The 14815-nt window shown below is 42.1% G+C and overlaps 1 protein-coding gene across 2 annotated transcripts in view; it reads right to left on the bottom strand.

Annotated features, from left to right (window-relative positions):
• The window catches only part of LOC119646389, a 340942-nt gene that overhangs the window by 227515 nt on the left and 98612 nt on the right, over nt 1-14815 (bottom strand). The gene's annotated exons all lie outside the window — the stretch shown is intronic.

Here is a 14815-nt window from a genome sequence, read left to right on the forward strand (position 1 = left end):
TGTGTTGCTCCGACGCTATCTATTCTGCTCTATAGGTTATGCAATTCAATGAAAGACGAGATGAACTGGTGAAATGATGAATGGGATTTGGATGGATGTGGCCGAGTGCACGGCCAACAACTTAGAGCGATCGTTCAGTTCAAACCAATTATAGTATATTAAAACGGTACTGAAATAGATACAGTAGGTATAAATTGCATTTATGATTTGGATAAATCATACATACATACATTACATACATCGATACATTAAGCTTCAATTCAACAAAAAAAATGTATATTTATTATATTTTAACGGTATAAGATTATTTATAGTAAGGGAAAGAAAATGAAGGTAGGATTGCGAATTGTACAATACCAATTAGATACCAAGTAGGAAAGTTTAATACAGTCAAAAACCAATAACTATCAGCTTCTTCTTTGCCCCCGTCATACTTACTCCAACCAAAACTGGTATCCTCTATTTGCACATTTTCCTCCTCTAAATTCGAATGTGTTGTCATGTGTCATCTTGAAAAATATTTCGCCTCGTCAATGTTAAAAATTTGGTCACCTGAATAATTTTCTCGGAGCTTTATTCAAACATTCACAACAAGTCATGCCTGTGAACATACGAAATTTCTTTTACCCATTATTATTGCAAAACCGTTTATTTTCTCCTGTAAAATCGGACCATTTATCATAATAGCGGGAATATCGGAATGTGCACTGGATTCGACCTTTTTAGCTTGATCTAACTTTATCTTTATTTTTGTCCTTTGCCTTAAAAATGATAGAAATTGTCGCAAAGTAAATGAATTGACACAAGAGTCTGTTGCACAGATGCGTATAATTGGATCGACATCATATGTGGTTATATTCGATTTTTTCTGGAATTCATCCAAAAAAAGTTTCGTTAAAACCGATATTTTGTAATAAGAGATATCGTTATATCCAATATGACCCACGAAGAAATTGTATGGTTCTTAACTGAGACTTGATTTTGACTGTATATCTAAGAAGCCCAGTATAGCCATGTTGGGAAAACGTTAATCGTAATTAAATATTAGGCTAAATTAATCGTTTAACGACTGAGGATTAATAGTTATAATTTAGATTAATCTAAGCGAATATGTGGTAATGGCGATACCGCTTTTGCTGTTCGATAGCGGATAATAATGATATGTTAATGAAGGAAGATCCAACAGGGAATGAAACTTGCGATTCGATGGGCACCTGTCCTTCAATTTTATTGATTACCGAAATCTTTCTCAGTTTTTCAGCCTACTAATGTCATATATAATACATAGTTACCAATATCCCCTAAATGGCTTCCCAAACACGCCTATGCACAATCAGGCCGATGTGTGCTTCAGCTTCCTTCAGACTTCCCCGAGAAGGCCAGCTTTTGATACATTTTATTCCAAATTCAATTTTTTTTATTTCTCAAATTTTTATATATGTGTATATTATTATAAGTTTGAAGGAAGCGTCCTTTGTATTACCCTCAGTGAAACAAAAATAAAATGCTGAGATCAGGGAAAGAGGTAAATATAGTCGACGTTACTTCACTAGGTTAAATCCTACCTGACCTCTTTTGGTGACAAACCCCGCGACGGAATAGAGAACATCCAATGTTTGAAAGCCTCGAAGAAATAGCAGGGTGATTACCTCAGTCGTCCAAGCAAGACAGCCACCTGTGTTGTCGAGACGTAAGTAAATTAGTCGGAGCAAAACAAATACGTGTCTGCACGCTAAAGATTAGTGCCCGCACTGGAAAGACGGAAAAACTCGTCAACGCCTTTCGGGAGAGGCGTGTTGAAATTTGCGGTCCACAAGAAACTCGATAGAACGCAACATAGATCTCGATAGAATGCAACATAGAACGGAAACGCGGTAAAAATAGCTACAAACTTCACTCCCTCACTCAATATGTTAAACAAGTTCTCACTTTTATATCAATAAGGACGTAAAGCGACTACCTCCTGGGCGCTCTAGCGTGAGCCTGTACTCGATTCAAATCTAAACGAAGGCAAATTTCGCTTTGAAATATCTGCAGCATATTCCGGGATGGCTATATTAACTAAAAAAAAACAAAAATCAGGTAGGTAGGTAGGTATCAGTGGCTGCTCCAAGGAGCCCAATTAGCGCTGTGGTGCGCTGTTTTAGTGCCACAAACTCTTAACACTATGACTGCTGTTATGAGCCCAAGGAGGCAGAGTCCAGCCGACTCAGATCTTCAGAGCCAGCCTGGAAGGAAAGCAGCTCCCACACTGGACAGATCTCTGCGGTCCTCAAAGAGTAGTTTATCTAGTGTTCGTAGTCTGATTCCAGCTAGAGCTGGACAATCGCACAGGAAGTGTCCGAGGGTTTCTCCCTCTTCTCCGCAGCTTCGACAATGTGAATTGTATGGTATGTTGAATCTGGCCGCATAGTCTCTATTAGGCCAGTGCCCCGTGCATACCACCGTAATATTGTATGCATTTCCACGCGTCTGGCACAAGAGCTCTCGCTTCTCCTTGACTTGGCACAGGTTGTGAGCCTTCTCCATCTGAGGTATGCGGCTGCTAAGTAGTGCGAGTAGATTCCACCCTTGATAGTCGCTAGCGGGGCACAGACTACACTCGCTGAAGAACTGCCAAGAGCAAAGTCTCGCCTGGCAAGTCCGTCAGCCCCTCATAGGAGGGTGACCTTGAGCGTGCCGCCCAGACGGTTCATCCCGTTTCTACACCGCTTCATCGACCTGGAGGATGTTGCCGCTGAGTACAAGGCCTTAATGCCCGGTTAGCTGTCGGTCAGAATGACCATGTTGCGCTTGAGGCTCAGACCATGCCCAAGCCATCGACAGGTTCCAGTATCGCCAGTAATTCCGCTTGCAATTCACTGGCGAAACCTGGGAGACTGTACGATTTGGATACACTGTGTCATTCGAGACCATCTTTGATCCGTCGGTAAAGAATACTGTGTATAGCCTTGCAATATGCCGCCGATCCTCCAGTCTGCCCTGACTGGAAGATTTTCCGAGGTACTTCATCTAGGATGTTATTATAGCCGTAGAGCTTCGCTATTCAGCATCCGCACTCACATAATCTGACGGCACTGCACGCTACAACGTATTTAATATGGAGGTTCAGGAGGAAGATGTGCAGCAATACATTGAGAGCGTCTGCCGGGCAGGGCTACAGAGCCCGGGTGGCACCCGCACACGCTGTTATTTGAATCCTATTAAGCTTTGTTCTATTGTATTTTTCGTCCAACCGTCGTACCACCATATAATAGAGCCTTACGTTGGGATGGAACGCACCAGAACTATGTACATCGAGAGAACCATCCTCGGCCAGACACCCTATTTCTCTGTAAAAGTCATCTTGCAGGCTTAGGAGGGTATACAGGCCTTCTTAACCCGCAATTCTATGTTCAATCTCCAATTTAGCTTCGGATCCAGGATTACACCCAGATACTTTATATTGGAAAAAAAATACCAATCTTTGTTCATTCAGTTGCGGTAGGTGCAATTCGGGTACCCTTGTCTTGGTGGTGAATAGCATCAGCTTCGTTGTTGGGTTTATGCCAAGCCCGCCTTTTGCGGCTCAGAGGCACATCTTTTCCACCGGTCTTTTCATGATGTCACTCATAATGAAGGGAACATCCCTGAAAACAATATCACCAAGTCGTCGACATACGCCACCACGAAAGAGATCGAAAGTCCTTCGCGAACTTATGGTCACGCCTGCCCGCTTTCGGTGTGAAAACCACTCGTGCGCGTCTCCAAGACTGTGGTACGTAGCCCAAACTCCGGTAAATCTCGACCAGCCACGACAAAACGCGTTCCTGCTGCTTCTGTAGCATGACTGGCATTATGCGATCTCGGCCCGGAAATTTATTTGTGGAGAAGCTGTTTATAGCCCAGCCGATCTTATCCTCGGTAATTATCGATTTGATAGTCTCGCACCACCTTCCAAGCAAGGTTCTAGCTCACAGTCCTCCTTACTGGCCGGGAAGTGCGTCTGAACCAGCAGCTCCAAGGTTTAGCCAGAAGATTCTGTTTAGGAGCCTTCCGACTTTTGATGATTGACTCCTATGCTCCTTGGACAAAATCTTACTGAGTCTTGCGGATTCGCTGGTGCTTTCAATGTTCCGACAATAGTTCAACAAGGACCGCCTCTTTGTGGTCTTGATGGCCGACTTGTACTTCCTCAGGCGGTCCTTGTATGGTCCTGGTCAGCTTCTTGAGGGTGGACAGATCTTCATTTCACCACGGTGCAGTATTTTTCTGCTGTATTTGGCAGGGCACAAGACTTGAAAGGTGAATCGAAGCCTTTTTTAGAGCCCCGACTTTTGACTCCAGTTCGTCTGTCGTGCCAATCTTACTAATTTGCACACCGGAGAGTTTGTTCTTGATAACTTGATCAAACTTCTTACAGTCGATCCTTCTGGGGTCTCTGTAAGGTTTGAAGACCTTTGTATCGAGATCTAGACTGAAAAGTATCCAACTATGATCTGAAAAGGAACTCCGGTGAGACACTCTCCAGTTCTCCACCCTAAGAATCCTATTGTCGGTTAGTAGGGTGATATCAAGGACCTCCTTCCAACCGTCACTGCTCTTTGAGTTGAGGAAATAGAAGGTTGGCATACTGCCCCTGTTACACACACTTGCTTTGCATCGGTGTCCCAGCCTATCAACAGATTGCCCCGCCCTTTTTCGCTGCTATAGTGGTCGTGTTGCAGTTCTTTTGGCGGACTTCACACCCCAACATCGGCCGTTGATTGATGCTTTGCGAATCAAGCCACCAATAAAATAGCGTGAGGAACACATGGCCTGCCGCGAATTAAATGCTTGCAATTTCGTGAGAAAAAAAAAATGACTGCACTTACGGAACTCACCAACCGAGACACTAGGCTCGTTCGCAAAATTTCCAAGAAGGACAACCGGGAAACAAAGAAAGCCATATAGATTACCCGAGCGGTCCATTAGAAAGATCTTTACAATAAACTGGACATCTGAGAAGACGAAAGAGATCTGTGTCGACTTGTCGTAAGCCGACGCTAACGCACACAGGAGATCGAACACTTTGTTGCGTTAATGATAAGAGCGATACTACGCTTACCGATCGCGACGCGAAAGCAACAGCATCTGACGATATGGCATCTGAGTATTGGAAAGCGAACATCTAAGAACCAATAGAGACCCAAGAGCTCAATGAGCTCTTCAATCGAGTTACTGACGAAGTTAGTATACCATCTGATTGGCTGGCAAGAAAACACACAGTAACACAGGACACAGGACTTTTCCTAGCACCTCATAGCAAAGCTGATCTTGAGCAACTTGTTCTGAAATGGATTGACCGCCTCATGCAACACAATCTCAGACTTATCAGCCAATAGTGAACTGCGTAATGAAATTTTTTCACACAGCGCAACTTAGAGGAAGTGGCGTTCCACAGCTGATGGTCTTTGTGATCGATATATCAACGAACGTCTCAAACCCAAAATCTACTGCCGTCCACCTTCTCAGCCCTCTATGGTTAAAGTATTAGCCAACTATAAACGATGTCTCGTAGTAATGGAAACGAAGATATTGCACTGGGCTAGGGGTGTAACATGCCATGATCATGATGGGAAATGAGGATATCCGCAATCGATATGCATCTTCCATAGTATGGATATGTAATTCTTGCTGACGAGAACTCAATTAAGGTAATTAAGGAGGTTAATAACTTCCGAAAATTAGATGCATTGAAAAGCCCCATAATCTACAGGATACCTGACGACAAAAGGATCAACGGCGATCTAGGTAACATAAATATAATAATGAAATTAAATAATATCCCCAAAATATCATCATCATCAACTGTGCAAGAACCGGGGTCCGGTCTAGGCCTACTTTAATAAGGAACTCCAGACATCCCGGTTTTGCGCCGAGGTCCACCAATTCTATATCCCTAAAAACTGTCTCAGGCAGGATCTCCCTCGTCTCCCTTTTCTAACATAGATATTGCCCTTATAGACTTTCTAGACTGAATCATCCTCATCCATACGGATTAAGTGACCCGCCCACCGCAACCTGTTGAGGCGGATTTTATCCACAACTGGACGGTCGTGATATCGCTCAAAGGTTTCGTCGTTATGTAGGCTACACAATCGTCCATTCTCATGTAGGGGGCCAAAAATTCTTCGAAGGATATTTCTCTCGAACGCGGACAAGAGTTCGCAATTCTTCTTGCTAAGAACCCAGGTTTCCGGGGAATACATAAGGACGAGCATGATCATAGTCTTGTATAATAGGAGCTTTGACCTTATGGTGAGACGTTTCGAGCGAAACAGTTTTTGTAAGCTGAAATAGGCACTGTTGGTAGCCGATAACCGTGCGCGGATTTCATCATCATAGCTGTTATCGGTTGTGATTTTCGACTGGCCACAAAATATCGGCACATAAAAAATAAAACTAAAAAGGCGGCATTTTTTATTTTCTTACTACAAACAAGCCGAACAAAACCAGATACACAACAGTAGTCATCAGACTCTACCTCCTCTTTAAACTGGAACCAACGTGTCCAGGTCGTTCCTTAGTCTATTACTTCACAAATACAATATGAGTGTGATTAATACTCAGGATTGAAAACACCTACTTTATTTTGGAACTGACGGAGTCTGAGCAAAAAACATCAGCGGAAAAAATGGAACGCGAGAAGCACAGAAAAGCAACAATGCCCAGCAGAAGATTAAACTAGGGTAGAAATATTATATACACTAAAAATTCCCTGAATGCGTTCCCGGAAACTTCTTCAGCAGCGCAACAACCGGTATTCACTTTAGACCTGTCTTAGTAAGAACTCCAGACATTCTGGTTTTGCCCGAGGTCCACCAATTCGATATCTCCATAAGCTGTCTAATATACTGGCCTGTGTTCCATCTGAGACAGACTTCGCCACATCTTCTTTTTCTACCATAGGTGTTGTCCTTATAGACTTGCTGAGCTGAATCCACTTCACTCATTCGGATTAAGTGACCCGGCTACCGCAACCGAAGAAGGATTACTCCGAGTCCCAGAAGAATTTTTCATAATCAGTGACGTTGACATTAATCTGAGATATTTTTTGACCCCACAGTAAAGGGATGATACAAAAGTTTTTTCCGATCAACTATCATAGCGTCGTCTGTTCCACCCAATGCACAAATAACAGAATGAATATTTCTCTTTTGATAAGGTTATTTCTTCTCCTTCCCATTGGAAATAACGATGACGCTCTGCTGCAGGACTGCTTCCCCATATCTAAAACACGTGAAGATAGAAGATCTGAATTTTACCTCCCTAAGTAGTAGGGAATTACAGACTTCGAATCCACTGGCGAATTAAACCGCGGCCGAGGCACGGATTTCGAGAGCCTCACTACATTTACGTTCTCTCACGAAGACCTCTGCGGAAGACATACCCTCCATTTCGGTGGAAGGCCTGCAGTCAGTGTTTACGGCCAGGTCAGAAAGGAGAGTGCAGCAGCTCTCATAATGAGAAGAATTGGAAAATCGACTATTGTCATTCTTTCCTTGGCACTGTTATTTTTTTCAGAAAACGGGAGAGGAAAGTCGGCAGAAGGAAACTTCAGCCAAACTTTCCGTTTTCGGCAATTTTCAGATTAGACTATATTTATGTCCAAAAACATAAAGGTTAGTCAAATTAAACTGCAGCATGTCAAGCCATTATACATCTCTGGTACAAGAGCCAAGGGTTTAGTTTAACAAAAATCTGTGGCATTTGATCAACAAAGGGGGCTAGGATCTTCTTTGATTAGAGATTTTCAAGACCGCCTGTGTGCTGATGCAAAGCTGTTAGAAGCAAACATGCTGAGATAATTCTAGTTGCGATCATCTTACAATAACAGATCAATGGCAAGAGGAAAAACGTCATCGATGCCTCAGGTTACTTACCCTATGATTTCTTCGCCGATGCAAAAACTAAGTAATCTGGCACTGTAGGCAGAATTAAGTGATTCTAAACTCTAAATAGATTGCGATGTGAACGCTGAACATATTTTTTAGAGAATAGCAAATGCAAACCTAGAGGAGAGAAGCTATTTTATTTCTTCAGCTAATGTCATGCACTACGAATGAAGGGTGCGATCCTACGTTCGTAGGGCCAAGAAGAAGTGAAGTAATTGACCTAGCAATCCGAACTGGCTTGTGCTAGACAAGGCTTCACTGTTAGAACACCGTTACTTAGAAATTAATCTGACGATTGCAGACGACCAGATTGCAGTACAGTAAGACGGAAAACGAATTGGAATTCGTGGCAATAAAGCGTAGCACCGTAGGCGACTAAGAACTCCTTTAGCGATAGAAGATCAATTGGGAATTCTGCTTTGGAAATGCTTGTTCTATTGGCTGAAGCAAACGCGGTAAAATGGTTGCCTGGTGAAACGGACAACAGTAGAAACCCAGGAATTCAACCGGACTACGAGCTTGTAAAAGCAGTAAGAACGAAGGCTGCTCAGGAATTCATAACGTGAATATAAGAAGTTCATAAATCATTTGAAGTGAGACTTGTTTAAAATATACTATGAGAAACTGGAAAGCGAAAGAGAGATTTCAAGGCGGTGCAGAGTCTTTGAAAGAAGTCGGTCAAGCAAGTTGAACTTTCTTCGAAAGCTTTTCAGAAGTACATCATTCGGGAAAATAGGTGACAGAAGTGGGAATAAAAGAGTTGGTAGATTCTGTAAAACTTTCAATACGAAAGTGTTGCAAGAGTGATTGGAACACTGCGAGAGCGATGATTACGAATTAACAAACGAGAGCTATTATAATGTTTTTCGGGTACTTCAAAGGACGTGGCATGGATGGCATCCATGGAGCGATGATAAAGAAAGGTATAGTGCAGCGAATTCTGAGAAATATTTTCCTAGTATGTCTTGCTTTGAGCTACGTGCTTACCTTTTGGCAGAAGATTAAGTTAGTCTTCATACCTAAGCCTGGAGAAGATTATTATTTAAATCCAAGGAACTTCAGGCATTCTCGCTGAAATGCCTGGAAGCACTAGTTGAGCGTCATTTCGGGAGAAGGCACTAAGGTCGCACCCACTCAATGAAAGCCAACAGCTTACCAACGTGGAAAGTCCTGCGAGTCTATTCTTCACTCCTTAGTTTTCAAGATGGGGAACGTAACTCTGAATTACGAGTACGCGATGGGTGTGTTCGTGGATATTGAAGGGGCATTTCACTGCGCCCCTTACCGACAACTTGGTAATGTCTTTAAAGGAGTTCTTACAAAATTGATCTCGTATTTTCCATTATGAAGACCTTCTTCGATTTCCAGTAAAAAAGTTAAAATAGAAGAAAGGTTTATGAACTGAGGAATATATTTCTCTCGTATTCGGCCCTATGGACGGCTAGTTTCTTTACGAAGATACAGGAAGGGTAAACGATCACACGCAAATATTATACGAATAACCTTTCTACTTCTACACTATCCAAGGGATTTTTAAATTGTAAATTGATGTCTGTATCAACAATGGTCCAAAATGAGCGAAAAGATCTGAGTCATGGACCTTGGCCAAAGGTTCTGCATTTATAGGAAGTAAGCAGAATCCCCGTCGAAGTAAACATCAACAAACCTAAAGTTCCCGATCTGATTACTAATCAGACTCTTCCCATTTGCATTAACGAGCGGAACATCGAGGATGTGGATCAGTCTGTCTACTTTGGTAGCGTTATCTCTGTTGACGATGGCACCAAGCTTAATATTATTCGACCTATTAACAGCACCAAATCCGCTTTCGTTGTTTTCCTTAAAATTAATATCAGATTGAGATTGTTCCGTACCAGATGATTGAGACTGTTACTCGAAGGCTCCCACCTTTCGTTATTACCTATCTTCGCCAGGTCACAGGTATACTCTGGCCACACAATCCCGAACAAAGAACTGCGTCAGCGTACGGACCAGGTACCGGTAGATGCGTTGATTAGAAGGTGGTAGTTGATAGGTCAGTCTTTAAGAAATGGTGAGAGCTTCATAGCTGGTTATGTCATGTAATGGAATCTAGAGTAACTGATGAGCAGGTCGCGCTAGAACTATAAGGCGCAGAACGGTAGAAGAGTCTAAGATTCTCGGGAAGACAGAGAAAATGAAGCAAATTCCAGCGAACCGGCAACTATGATGCGTAGGTTTGGTGGGCGCGCTATGCCCCATTTAAGGAATAAGAATAAGAATTTAGCTTTCGAACCGGAAGGTCGTAATTTAAATCTCACTAGTTCAGAGGAACTTGTTTTGTAGACTGGACGTCGTTTATCATCCGACTCCGCTATCGCATAGTCTAAATTTGAGAATCAGATCAGTCAGTAGTCACCTGGTTCCTTTCGTCTTTTCAAACCAAAATGGTTTGCTTACTTATAGGTGGGGACCGGTATGAAATGAATATGTATTCAAACATCTTTCCAACCGGTATCCGGTCTCTCTAATAAGGAACTCCAGAAATCCCGGTTTTAAGCCGAGGTCCACTAATTCGATATCCGTAAAAGCTGTCTGGCGTCCTGACCTACGCCATCGCTCCATCTTAGGCAGGGTCTGCCTCGTCTTCTTTTTCTACCATGTGCCCTTATAGACTTTCCGGGTGGGATCATCCTCATCCATACGGATTAAGTGACCCGCCCACCGTGACCTATTGAGCCGGATTTTATCCACAACCCCACGGTCATCGTATTGCTCATAGATTTCGTTGTTATGTAGGCTACGGAATCGTCCATCTTCATGTAGGAGGCCAAAAATTCTTCGGAGGATTCTTCTCTCAAACACGGCCAAGAGTTCGCAATTCTTCTTGCTAACAATCCAAGTCTCCGAGGAATACATGAGGACTGGCACATTGTCTTGTACAGTAAGAGCTTTGACCCTATGATGAGATGTTTCGAGCGGAACAGTTTTTAAGGTTTTGTGTAAACACAAAACCACGCGTATATGTGCATATTCCTACGCATCGGCCGAGCATTCCCTTATCCGCACGAAGGGACGCGCCTGATGGGAGATTTGGCAACTCCGCACAGGTCTGTCCGTCTGTCTATCCGTCACACACATTTTTCTCGGAGACGGTTATAGCGATTGACACCAAATTTGGTAGAAAGGTGGGAACTGTGAACGCTCACGCATACAGTGAATTACATCCTTTTACGTCGAATTTAAGGGGGGGGGGTCCCCATACATGCAAAAGGGAGGTGTAAAATTTTTTTTCATCAAATATAGTCATGTGGGGTATCAAATTAAAGGTTTCGATCAGTACTTTTCAAACATTTCCAACATTCGTTGGAAGGGTGGGGAGCGCGGGGGTTGAAAGTGATCACTTCTTTAAGGGGGCCATTCTCAGAAACTACCAAACCGAAAAAACTAAAAAAAATCTGGAGGCTGCCACTATATGGTGCCTGGGCTCCGAAATACCTTCCATGCCGATATCTGTTTAAATAAAGTTAATAATAGTATATTACTACAATTTTTTGTAATTGGTTAGAAACCCCCCTTAAGTTCATCCTAGTACCATGAAATTTTGCAGTGATATAGGCTATAATATAGAGCATGATCTTACCAAGTTTGGTGGAAATCGCACTATTACTAACAAAGTTATAATACCTCAAATTTGTTGCTTCTTTGAAAATTGAAGACTATGAATGTCAATATCACCCGAAAGTGGATACTCTCACATAATATATGGATATATTACGTGCTACGTACTAAGAAATACACAAAACCTTTCGTACCTGAAGCGTCCAGCTTCCGGTTTCCCGGCTTGTTGTAAGCTGAAATAGGCTCTGTTGGCTGACAATAACCGTCCGCGGATTTCATCGTCGTAGCTGTTATCGGTTGTGATTTTCGACTCTAGATAGGAGAAATTATCAATTATCACGATTTCTATATTTCTCAGTAATTCATTTTTGCATATTTTCAGCTTTTAGTCCTTTAAAATGCATCCAAAGATTAAATGAAGTACTGACATTTTGGTTGACTTTGCGATTAACAAACTATGCGAAGGGATAATATTACTCATGATCGCCAAGAACCTTCTGACTACAATCTTCCGACAAAGACTGTTATGTTCACACTCAAACCACATTGCAATTATGCCAATCAAAAGTGCAAACCATGCCTCTAATCAACATCAGAGAGGCTTAAACTCGCATTGTGTTCAATAAATGGACTGAAAGCAGCTCACTTCTGACGACGCGACGACTTGCAAATGCCCTGAAAAGCTGGCTATTAAGTGAATTGCACGCCCTCATTTATGCCTTTATTGCCGATATATGGATGTGCCAGGAGAACAATATTTCACCCTTCTGATAGTGCTCCAACTAAATGAGAAGGCGAGAAGGAATAAGCTCTTTGAGATCTTCACAAAGTCAAGATAAGCGCGACTCAATGTTTTGTTTTCCCCAGACAGCGTGGCTGAAATATGTCTGCGATACTCAAATTGTATTGTTTCAACTTCCTCCTTCCTGTATTGTTTAGTCAGAGGGTGACTTCCATGTATGAACACCATGGGTGTAGCACAGCGTCACTTAGGGTAGGTTTTCATAAAGTAGCTCTTGTCACGCGACATTCTCTTTTCGGCGAATCTACAGAGGGTTCTGTTGTATTGAGTTACGTATAGAAATTGCAAAAGATGTCGGGAAGCTGTGAGTCGCGAACGAAAATTTTTGTTGTTGCGAGTTTGAATTTACAATAAAGTGCTTTTCATAGGTGGTTTCTGTAATGGTCCATATTTGTAGAAATCACTGCCAATACCTGATAAACAGGTGTACATACATAATAAATTTCTCTTCATGGTCAACGGTGCAAATAAGGGAAAAGTTTCAGCAGCCCTGCAGGACCTGATTGCGAATTTGAAGAAACATGTGAACACATACATATGGGGAGCGCGTAGGCTAATTTTGCACGAATTTATTTTGGCACGCAGCAGGAATTTAAACACACTTTCCAGTGAGTAATGTTTACTATTACCTTTATTAGGGTTTTCGAAATTTGGGGTGCCGTTAATAAAGTGTTGTTGCGAGTCCCATTTTTGCATACGTAAAGCTTTTAACGTAATTATTGTATGTGTGTCTTCAAATGCCTGGGATTGAGTGGTGGATTCCTTTTTTCAATCGCTAAAATGAACAGTTTCGTACTTTGCAGAGTAGCAACTCCAATTTTTTACATATTGTTGGAAGAGACATGCAAATTTATGGCATTTATGGCATTGGTAGTTTAAATCGAGAATTGACAGAATTTTCCACCTTTCTCCATCCAAGCAGGGAACCTACTTAATATTGGAAAGTCGTACGTAGTGTAGTTGAACAATTTTTACTTACACATGAAAGCAAGTGGTAGTTGACATATGGGATTGATTTCTTACCTGGAAAAAGAAAAAATATTTTATATTAAAAGAATCGAACTTAACTAAGAATATCAATGTAGATTATCTGACCATTCCCGAAAATGAAAACGCATTGACAAGTATAAAAGAACCATAGTGAAATGAAAATATCATTTACAGTGGACTCAACAATTTTATCGAATTTTTCGAAATTTACCGGCTTCTTTCATATTTCTAAAAATTTGTGTCGTTTCAATAGCACGCACTCTTATTGTACATTCATCATTTTTCCCGAAAAAAAGTGAGAGTTGGCAGAATATCTTGGAGCCATAATTGCGAATCTGCGTCTTCTTCTTTTTGTTCAGCCTTTGTCCCGCTTAGAAGCAGACCGCTTCGTTTTGATCGGTTGTGCCATTTAGCTCGGTCAAAGGCCTGAATTGGACGGAGTCATGAGGCTCTTAAATCACCACCCAATATAGTATATGAAACCATCGTTGTTTCGACCGGACTTTCGATCGTTTCCCATCGACTTCGATGTTCCGTAATGACAACTAAGGTCTGTTCAGTACGAATTACATGTGCATACCACTCCATTACTCTCGCAATTTTTTCATGTTCGATGCGACCCCATGTTCATCATGGATATCCTTATTTTAGATGTGATCATGGCGTATTATGCCACTGGTCCAGCACAACATCTTCGTTTTCATTACTACGAAGTGCCGTTCTGTCTTTTATAGTTGGCCAACAATGAGGACCATAGAGAGTGACAGGGCGAACGATGGAATATTTAAATCTCACAGCCGCTGACAGTGATAGTGCCTGTTTCATGGGGAGTTCAAAAATTATGTTTTATTCAGATTCGATCTGAGACCATGTTGCGTGAGAAGATCATTTTATTTTCGGACAAGTTCATGGAGATTAGCTTGGCTATGAAACGCTAGGAAAACATCATCTGCATAAACGAGTGTGACAGTGTCCATAGCATTCCTTCATGAGCACCGACAGAGACGCGAAGCGCTTTGATACACCGGCCATACTTCGAACTTTCTTTTTTGGATCGTGGTAGAGTAATTTAACCTAGCGCACCAGTTCATCTACCGCTGGGTCTTGCCGCAGAGCATACTAGATGGGTTTGTGTGGCGCACGATCAAATGCCTTCTCTAGATTCAGAAATACACACAGTTCCACAGTTCTTGACAAACCCGACTTGATTCACGGTTATTTGAACGATTTCGCGAATACGGCTGTCAAGAATGCGTTCGAAAATCTTCAAGCAGTAACCAGATCGGACGCTAATTTCAATATTCTATTGGACTACCTTTCTTTTTCCATTTTGGAACGGTCAAGCATCCTTGCCAGTCAGATAGTGTTCTCCCTTCCTCAATAATTCTATTGGAGATCTCATTGAGCCACAGTATTGGGTCCCAGCTTTTCGCTTTCCAAAGCTCAGATGCGATGTCGTCGTCGATGTCTCCGACTTCAGTGGGGCTGCCATGTGGAGTTGCCACAA

Source organism: Hermetia illucens, chromosome 1 (genome assembly GCF_905115235.1).
Source record: "Hermetia illucens chromosome 1, iHerIll2.2.curated.20191125, whole genome shotgun sequence".
Classification (NCBI taxonomy): domain Eukaryota; kingdom Metazoa; phylum Arthropoda; class Insecta; order Diptera; family Stratiomyidae; genus Hermetia; species Hermetia illucens.